This window comes from Papio anubis, chromosome 16, assembly GCF_008728515.1.
Source record: "Papio anubis isolate 15944 chromosome 16, Panubis1.0, whole genome shotgun sequence".
NCBI classification, from domain to species: domain Eukaryota; kingdom Metazoa; phylum Chordata; class Mammalia; order Primates; family Cercopithecidae; genus Papio; species Papio anubis.
The window spans coordinates 64,533,339-64,561,044 of record NC_044991.1 but is presented as its reverse complement, the minus strand read 5'-3'; the positions used below and the strand labels follow the sequence as shown (position 1 = coordinate 64,561,044).

The 27,706-nt window shown below is 51.6% G+C and overlaps 1 protein-coding gene across 12 annotated transcripts in view; it reads right to left on the bottom strand.

Annotated features, from left to right (window-relative positions):
- The window catches only part of SRC (SRC proto-oncogene, non-receptor tyrosine kinase), a 103,784-nt gene that overhangs the window by 23,845 nt on the left and 52,233 nt on the right, over window positions 1-27,706 (bottom strand). For 7 of the 12 annotated variants that reach the window (XM_031656746.1, XM_017944823.3, XM_017944826.3 and 4 more), the window contains exon 2: window positions 14,303-14,376. The gene's annotated coding sequence lies outside the window, so the exon portion shown is untranslated. Of the gene's footprint in view, window positions 1-509; window positions 2,394-2,726; window positions 2,884-4,776; window positions 4,905-14,302; window positions 14,377-19,599; window positions 19,845-27,706 lie in introns of those variants that run through there. The other 5 variants (XM_017944827.2, XM_031656747.1, XM_017944828.2 and 2 more) reach the window with 4 other exon arrangements.

The window sequence follows — 27,706 nt, the reverse complement described above, 5'->3', positions numbered from 1 at the left end:
ATCCTGGCTCTAACCCTAAATAACTATGTGACCTTAGGCATGTGACTTCACTTCTCTCTATGCCCTGTTTCCCCATCTGTAACGATGGGGTCATTGTGGTAAGTGCATGAGGCACTGTAGAGTGCTAGGGGCATAGCAGGTCACCCTGCACCTCAGCTGTTATTGATATTGTGTGATCCTGGACACACCAGGGAGGTGGGTTCCAATTATTCTCTAGGGAGGCAGAAGGCCTGGGAATTAGTCCAGAATTTCCTCTGAGAACCCATGAGTGGGGAAAACACCCACTGGCTGGGTCCTCAGGCAAGACTGTTTGCCCTGAGCACCCAGTCCAGCTATGAGATGCCCCCTGCCTGTGTGAACTTCAGCCTGTCCCCTGTGTCCACGGGGCCTCCGGCTACCCAGCTGCACAATGGGGATATGGCTTGCATGCTCCCTGGGGACCACCCAGCTCTGAGAATGTGGGGTTGGGGAGACCCTGGGGAGACCTGCTCAACAGCCCAAGGGATTACCACAGTCTCCTGAGGGACACGTCAATGAACCTGGGGATAGGGAAAGTCAGTTTCTATGGCAACCCATTCCATTGAGGTCACAGTGCCCATCAGCACTCACCCAGCTGGTGTCCCGCAGGACCTGCTGACCTGGTTACCTGCAGCCCGAGGCTTTTTGGGGGCCCAACCAGCCCACCCCCTAGCCACTTGCTTCCTGGTGCAGCATTTATAGTACCTACTAGCAGGCCCTGTGCTCCTCACTATAGGGGGACATAGAGACGAATTAGCCAGGTCCTGCCTCAGGACCCCAAAGCAGGGGACTTGTTTATGTGACTTTGAGAGGAAGTAAAAACTTTTTTAAAAAATTTTATGTAGGAAGAACTATTTAAGAGCCTGAATTTTCTTCAGAATAAAATAAATGTTGAGGAGTGAGCTCCCTGTCACTGGAGGTAATCAAAGACAGGAGAATGGGTACTTGGCTGCTGTGCCATGAAGGGAGACAGAGAGACAGGGCTAGACCTTGAGGGCCCTTCCAGTATCAAGGATACATATCCCCTCTTGGAAGGGGACAAGAAGAAAAGACACAGCCCCTGACCCCTGCACTCTTACATGAACACGAAGACCACTCCCCACTGGGGCACTCAGAAAAAGCATAACAAGGACCTTTAAGACGAAGCTAAGGGGACCTGAGCCACCAAGTACAATGTTTGTTGCTTTGTGGGACAGTTTTTTTGGTCTTGGTGCTTGGTCCTGGTGTTTGTGGAGAGGCAGACGGTCGAGGTTAAGAGCTGGAGTGCTGGACGGACTCCCTGGTTTGAATCCTGGCCTGCCGCCCTTCGCCTCAGTTTTCCTCTCTATCGATCGGGGATAACACCCATGTCAGGGCTGCTGGGAGAATCCGTGAGGGAAGTACATGGAACACGCTCAGGATGGCGCAGAACGTTGCCAGGCCTCCGTAAATGGTAACTTTTATCATTCAGAGTGGACTCTTTGGGAACTACCGGAAGATTTTAAAAAAGAAGAAAAAGAAAAGAAAATGCCCCAGAATTCTGCCCCTACAAGACAACCACCTGGGTGTGGTGGTGCATTTCCTTTCAGCTTCACAGCAACGCAAGACTCAACAAACTGGGGTCCACCCAGTAACCTCCACTGTGCACCTGCGACTGGCAGGGCCAGGCAGGATCCATCTCCAGGCCCCCAGAGACCGGGATGGGCCTGACACCCACTAGGTGCTCTGGAAATATTTGCAGAATAGACAAAAGACTAAATGAGCATGGATGTATAATTTGCATCCTGTTTTGTTCCTGCAATGCCGCACTGAAAAGACTAAATATCATTCCGTGGTATTCAAACACTCCCAGAGCTCAGACCTTGAATTGGACCTTGCTCTAAGTACTTTGCAAACATTGACTCATCGGCTCCGCATGATAATCTAGGAGGTAAATACTAATCACGTCTTTATCTTACTGTTGAGGACATTAAGACACAGAGAGGTTGAAGAACTTGCCTGAGGTCGCACAGCATGGGTGAGTGAAAAGGGGCCAGGGAACTACACTGGGCAGGTGGGAATCAGGGGCTGCTCACCGGGTCTGGTGGGGAAACTCACGGGCCACACCTCCTACCTCCGGGGACTCTCTCTCACAAAGCAGCCAGATGGCCTTGGCAGAGGCGTGAAAGGATAAAGCAGCCCGCCCCAATCCAAGAGAAAGCCTGAGAAAGCTCCAAGCAGAACGTGCTTGAGCAAGAATGGCCCACTGAGGGTCATGCGGGTAGCATTGTGGCCCCCACTTTCCAGATGAGGAAACTGAGGCCTGAGATACCCAGAGGAGATTCTACACTGCCGCCTCCCTCTTTTCACTTAGTGTGTTAGTGTGTTCGGAGCATCTTCTCAGGCCACTTTGAGCTCTCTCATTCTTTTTTTTTTTTTTTTTTTTTTTTGAGATGGAGTAATGGTGTGATCTCGGCTCGCTGCAACATTCGCCTCCCAGGTTCAAGCAATTCTACTGCCTCAGCCTCCTGAGTAGCTGGGATTACAGGTGCCCGCCACCACTCACAGCTAATTCTGGTATTTTTAGTAGAGACGGGGTTTCACCATGTTGGTCAGGCCGGTCTCAAACTCCTGACCTCGTGATCCACCCGCCTCGGCCTCCCAAAGTTCTGGGATTACAGGCGTGAGCCACCACGCCTGGCCATGCCTCGCTAATTTTTGTTGTATTTTTAGTAGAGATGGGGTTTTACCATGTTGGCCGGGCTGGTCTCGAAAGCTGCACAGCTATTCACTCGATGACTCAGTGAGGGTGGGAGTTAGTCTCGGGGGGCTGCTTCCATGCTGTGGGACCTCAGGAGAGACCACCCTCTTCCCTGACGCAGAGCTCTGTCCTTGGGCTTCCTGATTCTGCGGCCCAAACGACAAGTCACCATGAGTTGCTCCTTGGAGAGAGGCCAACCTCCCCTCATCTCTTCCGCCACTTGCAGCCTCCAAGGTAGAGATAGACCCTTGCGGGGGTCAAGGGGAAGCAGTGGGGGCCCTGTACTGGGGCTGCCTGAGGTTCTCAGGGAAAGGTGGCCCCTTTCCTTTGGGAAGTCACTCCTCACCTCAGGCTCTGAACTCCTCAGCAGACAGGGCCTGCTCTATGCCTCGCTCCCTCAAGAGGTGGCGGGTTGCTGCCATACGAACTTTTCCCTCAGTGTTCCCGGTGCCTTGAGCTCAGCAGGTCCCCAAGTGGCCTAGCACCTCCCGCTAAGCCTGCATCCCCCCCACCCCCATCCCCATCACTGACTCAGCGACACCACTGCATGTCCCATCCCAGTCATTCCCCAGGTGTTCGCAGAGCACCTGCCACGTGCCAAGCCCTGTGCGGAGCTCTGCCTGTGGGGAGCCCTGGGGCAGCTCCTGAATCTTCCTCAAGCGCATCCCTCCCCGCCACGCTGTCTATCTCCAGTCCTTCAGGCCAGGGCCCTGTGGTCCTGGGCCTGGACACAGCAGTGTGGGTCCCTCCAGCCCACCCTCCCCCCCCCCGCAGCCAGAGGCGGCTCTGTAAACCTCACAGACAGCCGGGCCTCCCCCGCCTAAAACTCTCCACGGAAAGCCACTAACAACCTACGTGTTCCTCAGAGAGGGGCTGGTTAAATAAAGGGGCTGCAGTCACCAAGTGGACAGCAGTGCAGCCATTATAAAGAATGAGAGCTGAGAGTGGCCCGAGAAGAAGCCCCAACACACTGTTTCAGTGAAGAGAAGGCGGTGGCAGTGTAGAATCTCCTCTTGGCATTTCAGGGCCTCAGTTTCCTCCTCTGGAAAAGGGTTGTCAGCAATCAAACATGATAATGCAGGCAATGAGCTTAGTGTGGTGTCTGGCCTGTAGCAAACATGAGCTGCTATTATCTCTGTAAAGAAGATTGCGCCTGGGCAACATAGTGAGACCCTATGTCTATAGAAAATTAAAAATTAGCCTGTAGTCCCAGCTACTTGGGAGGCTGAGGTGGGGGGATCACTTGAGCCCTGGAGTTTGAGGCTGCAGTGAGCTATCATCACGCCACTACACTCCAGCCTGGGTGAGAGAACGAGACCCTGTCTCAAAAAGAAAAAGAAGAAGAAGAAGAAAGAAAGGAAATTGCACACATACATGCACTCTGCCTGGGCGACAGAGTGAGACCATGTCTCAAAAAAAAAAAAAAAAAAAAAAAAGAGTAGAATTGGATTGTTTGTAACACAAAGGAATGATAGATGCTTGAGGTGACGGATACCCTACTTCCCCTGATGTGATTATTACATAGTGTATGCCTGTATCAATATATCTCATGTACCCCATAAATATGTACCCATACAAATTAAAAATTTAAAAAAACTTTTAAAAAAGAAAGCTCTGGAAGGATTCCAAATTCATCACAATGTTTCATCTCAAAAGTGTGGGATGGGGAGAGGAAAATCCCTTTTCACTTTACACCCTGTATCAGTTGACATTTAGAAATGACTTTGTCATGATTTTCTAAAATGAGAATTTTTTTAAATATTCAAGAGCTTCCCATCATAACCCTGTGGATGAGGCCTAAAGCCATCACCTGGGTCCACACGGCCCTGCAGCTGGTGTTGCTGCCGTCTCCCACAGCGTGTCCCATCCTCCCACAGCATGTCCCATCCTCCCACGGCGTGTCTCATCCTCCCACGGCGTGTCCCAGTCCTCCCACGAGCGTGTCCCATCCTCCCATGGCATGTCCCAGCCTCCCAGAGCATGTCCCAGCCTCCCACAGTGATTTGCCCAACCACAGGGCACCACACACTCTCTCTCACCTCCTGGGTCACAGATGCTCGGAACACACTGCTGTTCAGCCACTACACACCAGCCCCTTCCTTCCTGACACTGAAGAACATCATCTCCACCTCTTCTAAGGGTGGAGAGCAGGCCAGGAGCTTAGGAGCTGAGAGAGAGGACTCCAGTCAAACCTGGGTTCAAGTCCTGGCTGCACTTCTTAGTAGCTACATTTTCTTGCGCAAGTCACTTTACCTGTGAGTTTTCTGCCCTTTAAAATGGGGTTAGAAACCTAACAACTGAAAAGTACGAGAGAGAGTCCATGTGGCAGGAAAAGAATAAGTGCACGATAAACAGCACACGATGTTGTTTACTGTTGTTATGATCATTCCAGGGAATAAGAGGAGTCAGTGGCAGGTCCTTGAACACCAAGCACAAGGCTGGGCACTTTAGCACTTTACACACAGCTGGTTCTTAATTGTCCCAACAGCACAACGAAGCAGGGACTGTAACTGCACCCATTTTACAGATGGTTCAGAGAAACTAAAACCTTGTCCAAGGCCACACAGCAAGTCAGTGCAGCAGAGCTGGGATGCTCACGGTTCAGGAGAGAGGTGTCAGAACCTACCTCTGGTGCCCCGCCCACCGTGCCAATGACCCCACAGCCCAAAGCAACACGGGGGTCAGAGGGCAACCTATGACCTCATCGCCCACATCTTAGACCCTCCAGGGAAGCAGAAGCATCACAGAGCAGTCAAAAACTACAGGTGGAGCCGGGCGCAATGGCTCATGCCTGTAATCCCAGCACTTTGGGAGGCCAAGGCGGGTGGATCACCTGAGGTCAGGAGTTTGAGACCAGCCTGGCCAACATGGTGAAACCCCGTCTCTACTAAACATACAAAATGAGCCGAGCATGGTGGCGCACGCCTGTAATCCCAGCTACTTGATAGGCTGAGGTAGGAGAATCACTTGAACCAGGGAGGTGGAGGTTGCAGTGAGCAGACATTGTGCCATTGCACTCCAGCCTGGGCAACAAGAGCAAAACTCCATCTCAAAAAAAAAAAAAAAAAAAAATTCAGGTGGCCTGGGACCAGAATGCCAGGTTCAGATGCCAGCTTGCAACTTCCTAGCCATGCAGCCTCGGGAAATGGGAACTGGTGTGATTTTTCCTACATAATTTGGGGCTCACTGTGAGGAAAGCATGGCATCATATTTGTAAAGTACCTGGCACATAGAAAGTGCTCAGTATCTAATTAGCAATTATTATGATTTCTGTGGAAGATCTTGTTCAGACACTTGCTCTCTTTTGCAGTCAATTTCATAGTTAGGCCTCCAAAATGCCTACTATATGCGCCATGCCCTGTGCATGGTCCTGGCGGGGCTTGTCTGGTGGAGTTGATTAGGAGCCAAGGCCTACAAATGCCACTTTACAGGGAAAGAACCCAGAAAAGACAAGGATATCACTATGGACTGAATGCGTTTCCCCCACCCCAGATTCACATGTTGAAGCCCTAATCCCCAGTGTGATGGTGTTTGGAGGTCAGCCTTGGGAGGTGATTAGGTTCAGATGAGTCATAAGGATGGAGTCCTTATGATGGGATTAGTGCCCTTACGAGAAGAGGAGACCAGAGCCCTGTCTCTCTCTGCCATGTGAGGACACATTAAGAAGGTGGCCGTTTGCAAACCAGGAAGAGAGTCCTCATCAGACACTGAATCTGCTGCCACCTTGATATTGGACTCTCCAGCCTTCAGAGCTGTGAGAAATAAATGTTCATGGTTTAAGCTGCCCAGTCTATGGTATTTTGTTATAGCAGCCTGAATGAACTAAGATACAAGTCCATCAGTTAACCCCACTCTAAGATACTTGTCAATACAATTAGCTTAGAAAAAGAAGGCTGGGTGTGGTGGCTCACACCTGTAATCCCAGCACTTTGGGAGGCTGAGGCAGACGGATTGCTGGGACCCATGAGTTTTCCTGGGCAACATGGGAAAACATCATCTCTACAAAAAAACACAAAAATTTGGCCAGGTGTGTTGGCTCACGCATGAAATCCCAATACCTTGTGAGGCGGAGGCAGGAGGATCGTATGAGACTAAGGGGTTTCAGACTAGCCTGGGCAGCATGGTGAAACCCCGTTTCTACAAAAAATACACTAAAGAAATTAGCCAGGCATGATGGCATGCACCTGTAGTCCCAGCTACTCAGGAGGCTGAAGTGAGAGAATCGCCTGAGTCTGGAAAGTTGAGGCTGCAGTGAGCTATTACCGCACCAGTGCACTCCAGCCTGAGCAACAGAGTGAGACTGTCTCAAAAAAAAGGAAAGAGGCCGGGCGCCGTGGCTCATGCCTGTAATCCCAGCACTTTGGGAGGTCGAGGCAGGTGGATCACCTGAGGTCAGGAGTTCGAGATCAGCCTAGCCAACATGGTGAAATCCCATCTCTACTAAAAATACAAAAATTAGTCAGGCGTGGTGGTGCACACCTGTAATCTCAGCTACTTGAGAGGCTGAGGCAGGAGAATCATGTGAACCCAGGAGGCAGCGGTTGCAGTGAGCGGAGATCATGGCACTACACTCCAGCCTGGGTGACAGAGTAAGACTCTGTCTCAAAAAAAAAAAAAAAAAGAAGACTAGAAAAAGAAATTGAAGAATAAAATGGAATTAGAAAAGAGAAAGTAAGAGTATTATTATTGGCCAGGTGCGGTGGCTCACACCCGTAATCCCAACACTTTGGGAGGCAGAGGTAGGTGGATCACCTGAAGTTGGGAATTCGAGATCAGCCTGGCCAACATGGTGAAACCCCGTCTCTACCAAAAGTGCAAAAATTAGCTGGTGTGGTGGCACATGCCTGTAATCCCAACTACTCTGGAGGCTGAGACAGGAGAATCGCTTGAACCCAGGAGGCAGAGGTTGCAGTGAGCCAAGATTGCGCCACTGCACTCCAGCCTGCGCAACAGAGCAAGACTCTGTCTCAAAAACAACACCAAAAAAGAGTATTATTATAGTATTTGGTATAGGTATAGATCTGGGAAATCCAAGAGAACCTACTGCAAAACTATTAAACCAAAAGCAAATTAAGTAAAGTGGCAGGGAATTAAGTTAACATTCCCAAATCAATTATGTGTATATACACCAATTGCAATTAGAAAACAAAATGAAAGAAAGCTTAGCATTATAAAAATATTGGCCAGGTGCAGTAGCTCATGCCTGTAATCCCAGCACTTTGGGAGGCCGAGGTGGGCGAATCACAAGGTCAGGAGTTCGAGACCACCCTGGCCAATATGGCGAAACCCTGTCTCTAGTAAAAATACAAAAATTAGCAGGGTATGGTGGTGCGTGCCTGTAGTCCTAGCTACTCGGGAGGCTGAGGCAGAAGAATCACTTGAACCCGGGAGGTGGAGGTTGCAGTGAGCCAAGATAATGCCACTGCACTCCATCCTGGGCGACAGTGCAAGACTCTGTCAAAAAAAAATTATTCATAAATCAATCTAAAAGTTCAATGTGATCCCAATTAAAAAAACCCAACAAGATTTTTTTTTAACTAGGCAAGTCAATTTCTAAATTTGTAAGTAAAAATATTGAGTAAGAGTAGCCAGAGAATTCTTAAAAAGAAGAGTAATGAGGGAGAAACAGCCCAACCAGACAGTAAACCTTACTACAAAGATACAGTAATTAAAACTGTGTGCTATTGGCACATCAGTAAATCAGGGGAACAGAATAGAGATTCCAAAAGTTGTCCTGAAACATATGGGAATTTACTATATAATGAAGATGGCAGTTTGTACCAGCGAGAAAAAGGTGGATGATTTTTAAGATGGAGTTAGGACCAACAGTCTGACATCAGAAAACAAAGCTGGATCTCAGTCTCACTATATATGCCAATAAATTACAAATCAATCAGATTTAAACCACAAAATACTCAAACCATAAAGCTGTAAAAAGGGGAGGAGCCAGGTGCGGTGGCTCACACCTGTAATCCCAACACTTTGGGAGGCCAAGGCAGGAGAGCTGCTTGAGTCCAGGAGTTTGAGACCAGCCTGAACAACACGGCAAAATCTCATATCCACAAAATATATGTGTGTGTGTGTGTGTATGTGTGTGTGTGTGTGTAAAGGGGGAAAGATAATAAATTTTCTTATCTCTGAATGGGGAAAGCATTCCTAAACATGACATAAGATGTAGAAATCATTCTTTATTTATTTATTTATTTTTATTTTTATTTTTTTTTGAGACGGAGTCTCGCTCTGTCGCCCAGGCTGGAGCACAGTGGCCGGATCTCAGCTCACTGCAAGCTCCGCCTCCTGGGTTTACGCCATTCTCCTGCCTCAGCCTCCCGAGTAGCTGGGACTACAGGCGCCCACCACCTTGCCCGGCTAGTTTTTTGTATTTTTTAGTAGAGACGGGGTTTCACCATTTTAGCCAGGATGGTCTCGATCTCCTGACCTCGTGATCCGCCCATCTCGGCCTCCCAAAGTGCTGGGATTACAGGCTTGAGCCACCGCGCCCGGCCAGAAATCATTCTTTAAATGATAAATCACTCTATATAAAAACTGAAACAGTTGTGTAGCTCAATAGTAAACAAGTTCAAAGGATAAACAACAAACTAAGAAAAATAATTGCAACTCTATGATAGGTAAGGGTGTTTTTTTTCTTAGCATGTATATAATAAGCTCCCATAAAATAAGAAAAACGACAACATATAGTTTGAAGAAAAAGCAAACAAATGGCTCACAAACATATGACAAGATGCTCAACCTCACTCATAAGATAAATGCAAATTCAAATCATACCAGCCACCCAACAACAGCAGATACACGTTCTTCTCGAGTGCACATGGAACATTCTCCGGGACAGACCATATGCTACACCATAAAACAAGGCTCAATAAATTTAAAAGGAGTGAAATCATACAAAGTATGTTTCCAACCACAATAGAATGAAGTAAGAAATCAATAACAGAAAGAAATTTGGAAAATTAAAATATGTGAAAACTAAACAACACGCTCCTCAATAACCAGTGAGTCAAAGAATAAATCACCAAAAAGCTTAGAAAATACTTAGAGATGAAAGAAAATGAAGATGCAACATATCCAAATGTAAGGATGTGGTAAAAGAGAACTTAAAGGGAAATTTCTAGCTGTAAAATCCTATATTAAAAAAAAAAAAGAAACTGTCTAGATGTGGTGTCTCATGCCTGTAATCCCAGCACTTTGGGAGGCTGGGGCAGATGGATCGCTTGAGCTCAGGAGTTCGAGACTAGCGTGAGCAACATGGTGAAACCCCTGTCTCTAAAAAATAAAAAAATTTAAAAAATCATCAGGCGTGCTGGCACCTGCCAGTAGTCCCAGCTACTCGGGAGGCTGAGGCGGGAGGACTGCTCGAGCCCTGGAGTTCAGAACTGTAATGAGCCATGATCATGCCACTTACACTCCAGCCTGGGCAACAGAGTGAGGCCCTGTCTCAAAAAATAAAAATAGGCCAAGTGCAGTGGCTCACACCTGTAATCCCAGCACTTTGGGAGGCCGAGGGGGACGGATTACCTGAGGTCAGGAGTTTGAGACCGGCCTGGCCAACATGGTGAAATCCCATCTCTACTAAAAATACAAAAATCAGCAGGGCGTGGTGGCGGATGCCTATAATCCCAGCTACTTGGGAGGCTGAGGCAGGAGAACTGCTTGAACCCCGGAGGCAGAGGTTGCAGTGAGCCGAGATCATACCATTGCACTCCAGCCTGGACAACAAGAGTGAAACTCTGTCTCAAAAAATAAATAAATAAATAAAAATAAAAAGGAGAAAGATTTCAAATCAATAACCTAAACTTCTACCTTAAGATACTGGGAAAAGAAGAGCAAACTAAACCTAAAGCTAGTACAAGGAAGGAAAGAATACAGATTAGAGCACAAATCAATGAAATCAAAAATAAAAAGCAATAGGGAAAATCAACAAAACCAAAAGGTGATTCTTTGAAAAGATCAACAAAATTGACAAATCTTTAGCTAGATTGAACAAGAAAAAAAGGGAAGACTCAAATTACTAAACTCAGGAATGAAAGGGAAGACATTATTACTAACCTTAAAGAAACAAAGATTATAAGAGACTACTGTGAATAATTCTATGTCAGTAAACTAGATAACTTAGATGAAATTCCTAGAAATAAACACAAATTATCAAAAATTAGAAGAAATAGGCTGGGCGCGGTGGCTCACGCCTGTAATCCCAGCACTTTGGGAGGCCGAGGTGGGCGGATCACCTGAGTTCAGGAGTTCAAGACCAGCCTGGCCCACATGGTGAAACCCTGTCTCCACTAAAAATGAAAAACCAGCTGGGTGTGGTGGCACGTGCCTGTAATCCCAGCTACTCGGGAGGCTGACACAGGAGAATTGCTCGAACCCAGGAGGCGGAGGTTGAGGTGGGCCGAGATAGTGCCATTGCATTCCAGCCTGGGCAACAAGAATGAAACTCAATCTCAAAAAAAAAAAAAGAAGGAGAAGAAGAAATAGAAAATTCGAATAAATCTAAAGCAATAAGGAGATGGAATTATTAATTTTAAATTTTCTCACAGAAGCAGCCCAGGCCCAGATAGCTGGACTGGTGAATTCTACCAAATATTTGAAGAAGAAATAATACCAGTTCTTCTCTAGGAAATACTTCCCAACTCATTTTCTGAAGCCGGTATTACCCGATCCCATAACCACACAAAGACATCACAAGAAAAGAAAATTACAGACCAGTAACTTTTATGAAAATGAATATATGTATTACATACATATAAATATTCTACAAAATACTAGAAAACTGGATCCAGCAACAAAAAACTTTTGTTTTCCAAAGAACAACACCAAGAAAGTAAAAGGACAACCCACAGAATAGGAGAAAATATTTGTAAATCATATACTTGTATCTACAATATATAAATATCTCTTACAGTGGCTCATGCATGTAATCCCAGTGCTTTGGAAGCCAAGACAGGAGGATCTCTTGAGGCCAGGAGCTTGAGACCAGCCTGGGAAACATAGTGAGACCCCAACTAAAAATTAAAAAAAAAAATTAGCCGGGCGTGGTGTTGCATGCCTGTGGTCCTATCTACTCAGGAGGCTGAGATGGGAGGATTGCTTGAGCCCAGGAATTTGAGGTTACAGTCAGCTATGATCACACCATTGCACTCCAGCCTGAGTGGCAGAGTAAGATCCTATCTCTACAAAATAAAAAAAAATTAAGCCAGGCACGGTGGCACACGCTTATAGTCCTAGCTACTTGGGAGGCTGAGGCAGGGGGATCACTTGAGGCCAGGACTTCTAGACTAGCCTGGGCAACATAGTGAGAACCTGTTGCTAAGACAAAAAAAATAGATTACATTAATAATAAAAGTAGGCAAAGAACTTGAATAGACATTCCTCCAAAGAAGATATACAAATGGCCAATAAGCACATGAAAAGATGCTTAATGTCACTAGTAATTAGGGAAATAAAAATCAAAACGGCTGAGTACAGTGGCACATGCCTGTAAACCCAGCACTTTGGGAGGCCGAGGTGCGAGGATCATTTGAGCCCAGGAGTTCAAGACCAGCCTGGGCAACATGGTGAGACCCTATCTCTACAAACTAAAAAAAAAAAAAATGAGCCTGAGCCAGGTGTGGTGGCACACACTTTTGGTCCCAGCTGCTCAGGAGGCTGAGATGAGAGGATTGTTAGAGCCCAAGAGTTTGAGGCTGCAGTGAGCCTCGGCAACAGACTGAGACCCTGTCCAAAAAAAAAAAATCAGAACCACCATGAGATGCCACTTCACAGACACTAGGATGGATGACTAGAATCTAAAAGACAAATGTTGGCAAGGATGTGGAGAAAATGGAACCCTCAGACATTGCTGATGGGAATGTAAAATGGTGCAGCTGCTTTGCAAAACAATCTGGCAGTTCCTCAGAAAGTTAAACATGGAATTACCATATGATCTAGCAATTCTACTCGTAGGTACACACTCAAGAGAAATGAAAAACATATGTCTACACAAAAACTTGCACATGAATGTCCAGAACAGTATTACCCGTAATAGCCAGAAAGCCCAAATGTCCATCAACTGATGAATGGATAAATAAAATATGGTATATCCATATGATAGAATATTATTTGGCAAGAAAAAAAGAATGAAATATTGATCCATGCTACAACATGAGTGAATCTTGAAAACATTATGCTAAGTGAAAGAAGTCAGCCGCAAAAGAGTACACTTGAATGATTTCATTTCTATTAAATGCCCAGAATAGGCAAATCTATAGAAACAGAAACTAGATTAGTTGCCACCAAGGTCTAGGGGAGGGAAGTTTAGGGGGAAGTGGGGAGTAACTGTAATGGGTAAAGTTTCTTTGTGGGGTAATGAAAATGTTCTAAATTTGACTGTGGTGATGATTGTACAACTCTGTGACTCTACTAAAAACCACCGAATTGTATACTTTAAATAGATAAATTGTATGCTATGTGAATTTTATCTCAGTAAAGCTGTGATACACATTTTTCAAATAAACTACACTGGGGGCCACTGTTCACCTATCAGCTCGGCAAATTGCACCTATGCAATTTATCCCCAAATTTGGTAACATCCTATGCTGGTGAGAGTGAGGAGAACAGAGGGTGTGGGGACACCAGCGCAATCTCTCTGAAGGACAATTTGGCAATACCTATCACAATTACACACCCACTGACCCTGCAGTGTGGAATTAATCCTAAAAGAACACACAAACACAAGGCATATGATTGAGGATATTCATTTGTGGAATTGTCTAGAACAAGCAAAAGACTGGAAACAATCAAAATATCTGTCCTTAGTTAAGTACAGTGTGACCACCGTACATGCAGTGGAATACTACGCAACCATGAACAAGAAAAATGCAGCACAAATAAATGACCTCTGAGGTACACTGTCAAGAGAAAAAAGTCAGTTGAGGACAGGGTAGACTGCGTGCTATCATTTGTCTATAAAAGAGAAAAAAATTTCTGGCTGGGGGTGATGGCTCACACCTATAATCCCAGTACTTTGGGAGGCTAAGACAGGAGGACTGCTTGAGCCCAGACATTCGAGACCAGCCTAGGCAACATAGTGAGACTCTGCTTCTACAAAAAAATAAATAATTAGCTGGGTGTGGTGCATTTCCCTGCAGTCCCAGCTCCTTGGGACGCTGAGGTGGTAGGATCGTTTGAGCCCAGGAGTTCGAGGCCTCAGTAAGCATGATTGTGACACTGCACTACAGCCTGGGCAACAGAGTAAGACCCTGTCTAAGAAAAAAACAAAATTCTTTGCAAATGTGTAATATTGAGTCAAGTGCGGAAGCTAAAAATATCAACACCTGGCATTCCCATCATTATTGAAATTCACATTATGCTAAAAAAATTGTTAATATACATGCTTATATATGCCTGGATCTCCCTGGAAGGATACACCAGAAATTTTTTCAAGTGGTTGACTCTGGCAAGGAGACCTGGGTGTGAGAGAGACTTACTTTTCCCTGTCGTGTGTGTGTATGTGTGTGTGTGTGTGATGTTTTTTCTTTCCTTTTTAAAGGAAAAACACAAACTTACCTGGTTTCAAATCCTGGTTCTGTCTCTCATAGCTGGCCAAGTTGCTTCACTTCTCTGAGCCTCTGTTCTCTGTTCTGTAAAGGGAGGGATAATAGGATTAATATCCACCTTGCAAGGTTGGTGTGGAAGATGAAATAAGACAGCACAAGCTCAGGGCCTCCCCCTGTGCCTGGCTCCTAGTAAGTGCACAGTCCCTGTTTGCCATTCATTTGTGACTATGGACACTGCAGTGCACTGTAACAGGGACCACCAGAGAGCCTCAGAGCAAGTGTTCCAAGGACCAGCATCCCCTCTGGCTGGGAGAAACTGGGAAAGGCTTCCTGGGGGAGGCAGCATTTGCGAAGGGCTTCGAGGACAAGAAGGATTTCCACAAGTAGAGATGAATGGGGGCCACATTCTTGGCAAAGGGGGCCACACAAGCAAAAGGCCAGGAGTGGAGTGCACTGCCAGGCTCCTCCAACAAGGCTTAGCTGAGCACCTACTGATGCCATAGTGGGAAAGACAGTCAAAAGCCATGTAGCTGGGCTGGCCGAGGGAGGAACTACAGAAAGTATCGTGACAGGGATAACGAGGGGCCAGGTCCACAGGCTCATAGAGCAGGCCGGGAAATGGAGGCTCAGAAAGGGAGAGGGGCCATCCAAGATCACACAGCGGGTTCCCAATTTCTGAACATAGCCTCTCTCAGCTTCACCCTCTCCTTGTCCTCTAGACCTGGAGAAGAGAAAGTCCAGAGGGGTCCTCCGGCCATGCCCTCATCAGGGGGTGGACACAGAGGCCAAATAAACCAGGGGCCCCACAAGGAGGAGGGATGGTTGGTCCTCAGAGGATAACAACAGCTGCAGCGTCACCATCACGGTGTTGCTGGGTGGCGCGCACCATGCTTAGGAACTCAGTGAACCACCCCAGCCCTCTGTGGCGGGCCCTGATTTGCAGATGAGGAAACTGAAGCACAGAGAGGTGGAGCTGCTTGCCTGATGTCACACAGCTCATAAGACACAGCACTGGGAGGCAAACCCGGACTATCTGGGTTCCACTGTCTCGTACCCCAGAGCCCATTCCTTAAAGGAGGCCCCAGCAGGGCATCCTATCAGTGATCACATCCGCTCAGAAGGGCCCAGGGTGGAAGCTGTTCTCAGCCAGTCCTGGAATGCCTCCTGATAACAATGCCCCAGTGGCGGGGGAAAGGTGGGAGGCGGGCCAGGGAAGAGCAGCGGTGGGTGTAGTGTCAGGCCTGTGCGGGGATGAAGGGGGAAGGCGGCGGGCAGGGACTTGGCCCTTTGGCAGCCATCCTCTCTCTGACGGGAGAGCAGAAGGGCTTGTCAGGCACCTGCCCAAGCCAGGTGGGGGCATCATGATTAAGGGGACCCTGCTGCCACCACAGGAGGACTCTGGGCACATGGACTGAAGTTTCCTTCAGTACCATGGAGATGCCCATAGTCACCCTCAGGTAGTTGCAAAGGCTAACAGGTGAATCCACGCCAAGACCTGGGCACACAGGCCGTGCCCCATGAACAGAGGTCCCTGCTGTGCCCCTAACCTTAGATTCTCACTGGTACTGTTCAGACTTCTATTCTCACCAAGACCCTGCTACACAGCAACAATCTGCCCCTCTTTCCAGATGGGGGCACAGAGAGGGACTCAGAGAAGCCAAGTGAGATGCCTGGGGCCCGTCCAAGACAGCAGATGGCCAGCTGATGCCCCAGGCCAGTGTGGGCACTGCTCCCCAAGGCCACTCTCCCAGCTGGAAATTACCCCAGGGACTAAGCAGAGCCCCATGGCTGGCCCATCTTCCAAGAGGGGAAATGGAAAGCCAGACAGGGAAAGTGGCTGGCCCAAGGCCACAGAGCCAGGAATAGGGCAGGAATAGGGCAGGGAGCAGCCACCAGGGCCCAGGCCACTACAACAACTTTGGGGGTCAGGGCCCCCTGCCAGCACTGGCCGCATCCAGAGACAGCAAGGCTGAGGCTGGGAGAAGTATGAGAGGGGGCGCAGCCTGCCCATTTCACAGATGGGCACCGCCTTCCTCCAAGCCCAACACCCTCTTCCTGCCCCTCACACTGGAGTGGAAGCTCCCCGTGGGCAGGGATCTTCCCCTGCTTCTCTTTTTCCTTCCTGCTATCAAAAGAATGACCTGCTCGGCTGGGCTCGGTGGCTCACGCCTGTAATCCCAGCACTCTGGGAGGCCGAGACGGGCGGATCATGAGGTCAAAAGATCGAGACCATCCTGGCTAACACAGTGAAACCCCGTCTCTACTACAAATACAAAAATTAGCCGGGCGTGGTGGCAGGCGCCTGTAGTCCCAGCTACATGGGAGGCTGAGGCAGGAGAATGGCGTGAACCCGGGAGGCGGAGCTTGCAGTGAGTGGAGATCCCACCACTGCACTCCAGCCTGGGAGACACAGCGAGACTCCGTCTCAAAAAAAAAAAAATGACCTGCTCACCCGCAGTGTTTTTCTACAAGTGTAGAAATGCAGAAAGGCACAGGCTTCACAGCAAGGGATACGAACACTGACAGCAGCGGTGGCTGATATTCATGCATCACCTGCCATGCGCCACACTCATCACCCCATCACACAGATGAGGAAACCGAAGCACAGACAGGTTAAATGGTGTGCCTGAGATCCCAACTCTTAGCAGCCAAGTGACAACCCCTAACCCTCTGCATGTCTTCCTAACCAGGACAGCCACCCAGGGCCCTGGAAACACCCAAAGGAAGGAGCCTGGGCTCCTCCTGGCAAAACCCAATGTTACCAGCTGCTCTGGTCCAGGCCAGGGGTGGAATGGGGTGTGCTGACGGGAGTGCAGAAACCCATGCTTCTCCCCATCAGCTTTCCCCCCTCACATCCTTCCGCCTGGAGTTCACGCTCCCCTCCAAAGCTGCCAGCAGCCTGTAGCAAGCTGTGGCCACACTCGTTTCACACACAAGGCCACGGGGGCTCCAGGAGGCTGCCCCAGCCAGAGGGCAGACAGCCAGGATGCCAACCAGATCTGAGGGACACCAGAGCCCACCCTCCCCTACCTCCCCTGTGAGGAGCACAGCAAGGGCAGCCCAGGAGGGAGCCTGGGTGCAGAGGCGCAGGCGGACCAGAGTGCCAGGTGGGCAGGGCCTTGTCCAGAGCGAGGTCTGGCCAGAGTGGGTTCCGGTGTAACTGGGTCACTGCTGGCCCTTGGCCTAGGCACGAGGGGGCCCAGGGGAGACCCCCAGAGGGATATGTTCAGCAATGCAAGTCACGAAGGCCTGCAAAACTGAGAGCAGGGCCGGGAAGCTTTTCTCAGGCCCCTGGGAGCTGGAGGTCAGGGCACAGTGGCCCTTCCCCCAGTGTCTTCTCAGGGACAGTCATCTCCAGCTCCAAAGGGCCTGAGGGGCAAGAGGAGACCTTGCCCACGGTGGCCTTCCCAGAGGAGGGGGTATCTCAGCTGAGGCCCAAAGGCTAGGCGGTTTGTGAAGAGAGGGTGGTGAGTGTGACCCAGGTAGGTGGGACGGCTTTGACAGGGCCTGCAGCTGGGACCGCTTAGAGAAAGGTGAGGGGGCTATGTCCATTTCAGTCCTGCAGCCTCAGTCTCCTCAGCAGCAAAATGGGGGAAAGACAGACACATGGGGGTGGCTCCCTCTTCCCTATACCCACTTCCCACCATCTCTCCCTCCTCCAGGCTCCCACGCCCCGGAGCGAGGTCACTGAGGAGACAGTATCTAGGGACTGGTGAGTTGGAGGGGTGAGGAAGCTTCACAGACCTCCCCACCCCACTCCAGGTACCATCCCTATCTATCTGTCTATCAGCAGGCAGCCCCGTCTCGGGGTGGGTAGGGCAGCTCACAAGGCTGGGAGGTCACAGCCCCAACCCCCGGGAGCCTTTGTGGGCCCTTCTCCTTGGCAGATGAGGAGGCTAAGGCTGAGAGGGGGCTGCCAGCCCTTGGTCACACAACAAGGCCAAGGCCTGCCCTGAAATAAGAGTGTGGGCTGGGGGCAATGGCACTGAGGATAAGATTCTGGGGGTGCTGGGCGCGGTGGCTCAAGCCTGTAATCCCAGCACTTTGGGAGGCGGAGATGGGCGGATCACGAGGTCAGGAGATCGAGACCATCCTGGCTAACACGGTGAAACCCCGTCTCTACTAAAAATACAAAAAAACTAGCCGGGCGAGGTGGCGGCGCCTGTAGTCCCAGCTACTCGGGAGGCTGAGGCAGGAGAATGGCGTAAACCCGGGAGGTGGAGCTTGCAGTGAGCTGAGATCTGGCCACTGCACTCCAGCTCTGGCGACAGAGCCAGACTCCGTCTCAAAAAAAAAAAAAAAAAAAAAAAAAGATTCTGGGGGCACCAGGCCCCAAAGCACTGAGCTGAGGAGAAACTGGTAGAGGAGACAAAACCTTGGGCCGGCCTGCTGAGGGCTAACCACCACGTAGCTGAGGGAAGGCTTCCATCAGAATCACTGTGCGCCGGGAGCAGCGGCTTGCGCCTGTAATCCCAGTGACTCGGGGGGCCAAGATGGGAGGATCGCTTGAGGCCAAGAGTTTGAGACCAGCCTGGGCAACAAAGCGAGACCCCCATCTCCACAAAAAAATAGAAAAAAAATGTAACCGGTCATAGTGGTACCCAAGAGTTCCAGCTACTCGGGAAGCCGAGGTGGGAGGATGGCTTGCAACCAGGAGTTTGAGGCTGCAGTGAGCTACGATTACACCACTGCACTCCAACCTGGGCGACCGAGTGAGACCTTGTCTCAGAAAAAAATAAAAGAAGAACAAGAAGAGCTAACCTGGGCTTCAGCATCTCTACCCGCACACAGAGACCCCAGGATCTCTACCCGCACACAGAGGACCCGGCACCTCTGCCCGCACACAGAGACCCCCGGCACCTCTGCCCGCACACAGAGACCCCGACATCTCTACCCGCACACGGGGGCCCTCAGCAGCACCCCCACCCCTGCTCAGCGTCAGGAAAGGACCACAGGGAACACTGAGGTGGCAAGTTTTGCTCTCTCCCAGTGGTAAGTCATCTCTCCCAGAGCCCCCAGCTGCCCCACCCTGATGGAGGTCAGGGCACAGTGGCCCCACCCTGATGGCTGATGGCTGATGTGCTTTGTGGAGATGGCCGCCAGCCGGCCCCTGCCCACAGCACCCGCTGTTCCCTGCCAGCTGCTCTGGGAACACACAGTGCCCCCTCCTCCACGCCCACACCCATGCAGTATCTCCCTCCAGGGACACTGGTGGGCAGGAGCGCCTAGTGGCCAGGCCGCTCCACACAACCCAGTCTGAGCTCCAAACCCACCCCCTGGCCCCGTTCAAGCCTGCAGGTGGCCTACCCCTGGCGGTGTGGTCACAGGAAGGTCAGCCTCCCTTTACTCATCCATGAAATGGGGTCTCTGGCAGGTCTCAGAGGAAGGAGACAGCATCCGAGACTACGGTGATCGTAAGATGATAAAAACGCTCTACACTCCAGCCTGGTGATCACAGGACCAAGGTCAAACTGGGGTGGAGGGGGCCTGCCACAAGCTCCCATCCCTTGACCCTCCCTTAAACTCCTAACTACCCTCTAGCCTCCAAGCCTTTGCACATGCTCTTCCCTCCCCTAAGCTCCACCACCCACCTCCCCTTTCCCTGCCCCCCATGAACTACAGTGTACCCTTTGGGCCTGACCACAGGCAGTGTCTGACCTTCCCGCCCCCCCCCCCCGTCAAGCTGAGAGAGGGACCCCCACCCTTTTCTGGGCTCACATAGCCTCCACCACATAGGGATTAAGAGCTAGACTGCCAGGATTCAAAACTCAGCTCTGGCCCTTCCTTGCTGTGTGACCTTGGGAAAGTTACTCCACCTCTCTGTGGCTCCACTTCCTCTCATAAAATAGTGATAAACATCATCTACTTCAAAGGACTGTTGTGAGGATTAAATATGTTTGTATCTGTGAAGCACACAGGACTGGGCCCAGACCCTAGCAAGTGTGCGCTAAGTGTTTGCTATCAGTCAAAATAGTAGGAGTAGCTATTCCTTGCTGAGCACCTATGTGCTGGGCCTGTGTTAGGCATCCTACTTGAATGATCTCACAATAGCATGACAGTGGTGGCTATTACGAACCTCACTTTATGGCAAGGAGGGGAAGCCCAGGGACATCAGTGGCACCATCAGAGTATATCTGGGAGAGGAGGGGACTTTTGCTGATATTAAGAAGTTAGCCATTAGGCAGTGGCTCAAGCCTGTAATCCAGCACTTTGGGAGGCAGAGGCAGGAGGAGCACTTGAGTCAGGAATTGACTCAGGAATGACCAGTCTGGGTAACATAGAGAGACCTCATCGCTACAAATTAAAAATTTTAAGAACTTGCCAGGTGTGGTGGTATGCACCTGTAGTCCCAATTACTCAGGAGGCTGAGGTGGAAGGATCGCTCAAGCCCAGGAGCTTGAGGCTGCAGTGAGCTGAGATCGCACCACTGCACTCCAGCCTCGTTGACAGAGTGAGACCCTGTCTCACAAAAAAAAAAAAAAAAAAAGAGAGAGAGAGAGAGAGAAAGAAATTGTTAACTTATTTTATATGGACTATAGTTGTATGGCTACTTTTTAAACACAAGAGTCCTTGTCTTTTAGAGATACACACTGAAATATTTTACATATGAAATATGATGCCTGTGATTTGCTCTAAAACGACACAAGATAGGATGGGATAGAACAGGTGTGGAGGAGGCGGGACTGGCCACGGGTAGTGGTGCTTGGCTCAGCGATGGGTTCATGGGTCTCATTCTATGAACATGCCTCCAGCATAGAATGGGAAAAGCAAGACTAACTTAAATGATGCACAGAAAAAAAAATGCTTGGACCCTTAACCCTCCCAACAACTACCCCTTCCTTGCTGTGTGACCTTAGGAAAGTTACTGACTTTACTGAGCGAACCGCCACCCCCCAGACCAATGCAGCAGCCACCTCACTGGTCCACCCGCCACCACCCTCACCCCCTAGTCTGCTTTTCACACAGCAGCCAGGTGCACCCGGAACCCTCGTGTGACCCCATCTCGCTCCAAGTCCAAAGCCTGCATTTTAGATGGCTCAGGGGCCCTCCCTGATCTGCCCTCCTCTCCCTCCATTCTTCCCCTGTTCTTCCCCTTTCTCACTCTGTACCCCTGGCCCCCTTCAGTTTCACCAGCACTCCAGGCTCTCCCCTGCCTCGGGGTCTCCGCACTGGCTGTTCCCTCCCCAAGGAGCTGCATGGCTCCTTCCTCCCCTCCTTTGTTGTGAGCTTCTTTGAGGTGTGAGGCCTTCCCTGGCCACCATCTAATTGCGACCCATCCTCCACGAGCCCGCCAGCAGACCCACCCGCTTCCCTGCATTATGGATTCGTGGCCCTTACCCCCTTCTTATGGGCTATGTGTGCAGTTTCCTTATTTGTTGTGTTTTTCTGTCTCCCCCTCTAGAATGTGAGTTTTGCAAAAGCAGGGATCTTTGGTTGTTTCCTTGCTATCTGCAGCCTGTAGAACATTGTTGAGCACAGAAAATATTTGTGGGATGGATAGACAGATGGATGGGCCCCACCCAGGGCCCCACAGGAATAAGAGGTGGCAGGCCTCGGCCCCAGATCTGTCCAGTCTCACAGCCTATGCTCCGCCACTGTGCCCTTCTGCCACCGGCCTGGTCCATCTCTGGGGCAGAGCTTCTGCCCACCCTGGCTTACACAGGGCATAAGCAAGTCTGAGACAACTCTAGGCCCTGATCCCCGCCCAGCACAGCCCAGGCCGGGAACTGAGGTCCCAGGGGATGTTTGCTGAGTGAGCAAAGAGTGAGTGAAGAGTGAGCAAGGGGCCGTGCGCGGGCCAGGGCAGCCAGAACATGTCTGGTCCCGTGTCCGCGGCGCAAACATGCTCAGGGACAGTAGGCTCAAACCGGCTCTGCCAGTGGGGCTGGGGTGGAGACGGCAGGCTGGGGCAGACACCGACAGAGATGGAGGGGTGCACTGGGGATGGGGCCTGCAGCCCAGAAAGGGCAGAGGCCCAGCAGGGGGGCCAGGAGCTCCTACCAACTCACACCCTGTAGAGTACAACTGTCCCAGCCCCGGCTGCTCTTCAGCTTCCTCCCAGGCAGAAAAGGGGCTTCTTTCAGACCCCAGCCCCTGGCCTGCACTGTGGGGGCCTGTATCCCTTCCCACCGGGGCCTGTGCAGGGCCTGGAAGCCCTCCAAGGAAGCATACTGCCTGGAAGTGGGTAGCGCCTGAACAGGGCAAGGAGAGGTGAGCGCTGGGCTGCGCAGAGACCGCCCGGCACGGAAACCCTGATCTGTCCCAAGGTGCTGGGGGGCCTTGAATGCATCCACCAGCCCTTCTGGACTCTGTGGAAAGTGGCGTTGGGATGGATTCCAGGACTGTGAATCCCAAAGTGCTGAGTTACCTGTAAGAGGCCACTCAGCCCTCCAGCCCCTCCCCGAAGCCCAGCTCTGGGATGACCACGGCCAGAGCCCGGGCGCACACACATGCCCTTACTCCCCACAAAAACAACAGTAATCAAAATCCTCACTCACTACTGAACACATTGCGCATGCAGGGCATCGGGCCAGCACTTCACACTCAGCCTCGTCGGCTCCTCCTGCCAGCACTGCAAGGTAGGGACCGTTACTGTGCCCATTTCACAGGAAGGGAAGCTGAGGCTCAATTCACATGGCAAGTTGGAGTTCAGGCCTCCTGGCCCCATCCCCAAGGTCACACTGTGCAGCCTCCATCTCCCTGAGACAGGTACTGTCCCAGGTATGCTCTGAAGTCGCTGGCTGGCGTTTAGGGGACAGAGTCCATATTCCCCAAGTCCATAGCTCCCCTTGGTCCTAGGGAGGCTGAGACCCACCCCTGCCCCTCTGTGTAACCCAGGCCATGGGTGTGCCACTCACAGTCTCAGTATTTTCACCTGTAAAATGGGTAGAATCCTGCCAGCTTCACCTAAGGTACATCCAGTATCGGAAGCTGCAGGACCCAGAGGACTTGGGCCAGCGCTCAGGGCCAGGTGGGAAAGCCCTGGGGCTGTGTAGCTCCAGATGCATGTGGGGAGGGCGGCCCACATGGACCAGAAGCCCACCGTTGTCTATGAGGGGATGCTGCCCTTCACCACCAGCTGCCCAAAAGAGGAACGATGATTCCTCTTGTCCTGCTGTTCCCCAGCTCCAAGCCCTGTCAGTTTCACCTCCAACACACTCTGAATCCACTTCCCTCCCTCCCACCATGACCACATCCTCAGCCAGACCCAGCCTCCTCCTCTCAGGCTGGCTAATATGGAGCAGGGAACCCTTCTGAAATGTCTGAACCCTTCGCTCCTGCTTAATACCACCCACAGTACCCACACTCCTAACACAAAGGCCGAAGTCGTCACAGAGGCCTCCAGGGCCCTCAGTGGCCTCCACCAACCCCATCCCTCCCCTCACTCTATTCCGTCCACACCGGCCGCCTGCCCCTTCCCTGAGAAGCTGGCATACTCCTGCCTCAGAGCCTTTGCACCTGCTATTCCCGCACCGGCAGCACACTCCACCCGCACCTACACTTGCCTCCCTTGTGAGCCTGAGCCCACACGCAGGCCCTTACTCCCCACAAAAACAACAGTAATCAAAATCCTCACTAATGACTGAACACATCGCATATGCAGGGCATCGGGTCCCCAGCAGGAAGAGATACAGTCTCCTACAGTGCATCGGGAGGCTCACTCAACTCTCTTGCCTCCTTCAGGTCTTCAGGACTCAGCCACCTGCTCAGACAGGCCTGCCTCGACCACCTGTTTCTTGATACACCGGCCAACTTTGTTCTCCAAGTCTCAGCTCCAAAGCCACTTCCTCACAGAAAGCCTCCGTCAAACCCCAGTCTCAGTGAGGATCTTCAGCTTCCGCTTCCTAGCATGGATGATCACAGCTCTGCTGACAACACTCACTGTGTGAGAATCCGTCTCATGGGGACGGAGCCACTTCTGTCTTCCCTATAGTTGAATACTCTGCAGCAGGTGTAATATTCAAAACAATGAACAGCTGGGATGCTTGGGTACCAGCGGGTCAGAACAGACACTGGCCAAAGGCACACAGCCCAGCATGGAGTGAGTACCTGATCATGGATGGATGGATGGATGGATGGATGGAGGAGTAAGCAGGGCACCCACAGTGGACCTGGGACTTGCCTGAGAAAGTGGCCCAGAGAAAAGAAGGGCCCACCCGAGCTCACAGCCAGAGGTTGGCCAGGGCAGCCGCAGCCAGCCCAGCCTCTCCTTCTGCACAGCCCAACTTTCGTTTCCCACCCTCTGTGTCTGAGGAAGGTCCTTCTCCCGGGGGAGCTGAGTGAAGAGAAGGGGCAAGCAGTCCCCTGCTCCCCAAGTACGGGGGCTCTCAGGCTCCATCCACCCTCCACAAAGGGGCTTTGTCCTCTGTGCTGAGAGCCCAGGGTAGACCGGAAGCGGCCCTCCACAGCTCAGCAAATCTCAGTCCCCGAGCCGGCTAGAGCAACAGCTCTAGTCACAGACCCCTGAGGCGGGCAGAGTGCTGGCACAGCTCTTCACAGGATCATTTCATTTTCTCAGGAGCTGTAGGAGGGAAGCTCTAGTGTGACCCCCATTTTTGCGGATGGGGAAACTGAGGCTCTCAAAGGCCAATGTCTGCCAGCCAGCAGGTAACAAAGCCTGGATTCTAATCCAGGCTCACCTGGCACCAGTGCCAACAGCCACGGCTCTCAACTCCCCCTGTCTAGAGTCCAGACCCTCTGGGTTCAAGAGGGAAGAGGGGGTCTTTATAGAGGCCATCAGGCCTAGCCCTTCACCCGAGTAGGGGAGCTTTGCCCTGGTGAGGTTTACCCGAAAAGGAAGAGAGGCCAGGCCCTAACCCCACAGCCCTTGCCCAATGCCCCAGGCACCTTGGGAATCTGCCAGTTGGGCTGCAGCACGTCTCCACCACTTCCTGCCAGGTGGGCGTCTTCGAGAAAAGGATGGACAGGCAGAAGGACCCAGGGGCAGAGGCTCCCACCCTGCCCCCCACCACTCCCCTGTCCATCCCAGACCTGGCCATTTCCCCTGCCAGTACCCCCCTTCTCTCCAGGCCCATCTGTTCTCAGTGTGGCCACCAGAGACCCTGAGTTAGGCACTACCCAGAACGTGGGATACATGACTCTCGTCCAGTAGCCCCTCCTCACTGCCCGAGGAGCAGGCCCCCCAGGCCCTCTACCCACTGGCACCAGCCAACTGACCCAAGTCCAGACTCCATGGCTCCTCGGACCTCCAAGAGGCACCTTCAGGCCCTTTGTCAAGCTCTATCCCCCGCTAGAGGTCCCTCCCATTCTTCCCTCCCATTCTTCCGTCAGAGTATCTCCTCCCCCAGGAAGTATTCCCCGACCCACTCCCTCCAAGGACCCAGGCCAGCCTCTACCTTTTGCCCCAGGGAGAGGTTTTTGATCCGTGTCTTGAACCCTAGCCTCTGTGGGCTGCCTTTACTTGGCAAAAGTAATTGAGCCCCTGAGGCTGATCTGATCCTTCCCTGTCCTCCACACCTGCAGCAGGAGTCCGGCCTCAACCTGCTCCGCTCTCATCAGCCCCAGGCCCAAGCCTGAGTGCTTTGTGAGAGTGTGAGGCTCTGCCTGATCAGCCAAGCCACATTTTAACCCCCCATACACGCCTGCTGCTTCCCACCTCCCCGGCTATCCACACCTCCTGGCTACTACCTACCCTCAGGCTTTTGTGCACACGGTACCTTCTTCCTAGCCCACCCTTGCCCTTATTTTTTTTCTCATGAGCTCCTGCTCACCCTTTAAGACCCCAGGTATCACCTCCTCCGGGAAGCTCTCCTGGCCTTGTGCTGGGCTACCATAGTTCATATGGCCCCTACCCCGTGGTGCCATAGGAAAATTATTGGGGTCTGTGTCTGGCTCCCCCAAAATATAAGCTATGTCCCAAGCACATCCTTAGGGTTCCCAGCAGCCATCACAAGGCCCAGATATCACCGGTGGACAAGCGAGAGTCCAGCTGCCAACTCCCTACCCAGAGAACCCAGGGGCAGGGCCCAGGAGCCGCTCCCAGTGACAGCACTGAGTCCTATTTTGCCCGTGATGCCCACAGCTCTAAGGTATGGGTGGAGTGGGCGGAGGGGGGAGCTCTCTGCAAATGGCCAACTGGTAACCAAACCCACTCCATTTCTAAAACTAGGGCACAGGAGAGAAACGGGAACAGCAGTATTGTCCCCAAATAGAACTATGTCTCATCTGGTTCCGGGGCCTTCGGGAACACCTGGCGGGGTGGGGGTGGGGAGGGCAGGAGGCTGCTCCCGAGGCTTCAAACAGAAATCTAAAGTTTAGAGGGCAGGGGAGTCAGCATCACCCAAAATCACCACAGTTGGCGCTGAGGTCCTGCCCACTTCACGCAGCACCAGTCCAAATCCCCACATTATGGGGTCCTCTCCCACTTCACCCACCTGGCTACAGGGTGCTCCCCAAAACTGTGCCACCTCCAAGCCTGTGCTCATGTGTATCTTCTACCCAGGATGCTGTTCGCCCCTCCTGCCAGTCAGGATCCTATCCGTCCTCACAGCCATGCCCATTAACAGTGACACTGTCTCTAAGCCTGGCATGGGGAGAATGAGCACATCAAGCCTTCCCAGCAGCCTGGTGAGGAAGACTCCTGACCCCATCTCATAGGTGAGAAAACCAAGGCTCAGAAAGAGAAGCCAGGGCCGGGCGCGGTGGCTCAAGCCTGTAATCCCAGCACTTTGGGAGGCCGAGACGGGCGGATCACGAGGTCAGGAGATCCAGACCATCCTGGCTAACACGGTGAAACCCCGTCTCTACTAAAAAATACAAAAAACTAGCCGGGCGAGGTGGCGGGCGCCTGTAGTCCCAGCTACTCGGGAGGCTGAGGCAGGAGAATGGCGTAAACCCGGGAGGCGGAGCTTGCAGTGAGCTGAGATCGGCCACTGCACTCCAGCCTGGGCGACACAGCGAGACTCTGTCTCGAAAAAAAAAAAAAAAAAAGAAAAAAGAAAGAAAGAGAAGCCCCACCTGGGGCACGCGGCAGCAAAGGCAGGCAGACGCAGTGATGTGGCAGGATCTGGGTGCTGGCAACCACAGGGCACCCAGAAGGCCTGGTGGGGATTGGTGCAGCCTCCCAACCAGGCCCAGCCTTGAGGACTTGGCACAACTCAGGGAAAAAGTCCACAAGGCACAGCCCTGGCCTCCCAGGCAGAAGAGAAAGCCAGATCTCACCTCCCCAGCCCCTGCCCCTGCCTAGGGTGGCTTCTAAGAGACTGAGGAGACACACTGGCGAGGCGTGATGGAACTGTCTCCCCAGAAACATGCACAGAGCATGGCACAGATGAGAAAATGGAGCCCTGGAAGTCCGTCCCTGCAGCTATTTGTTGAGTGCTGCCTCCAGGCCAGGCCTTGAACTAAATGCTTCATGGAGATGACTGTACCCAGACCCCAGCCCAGCCCCACC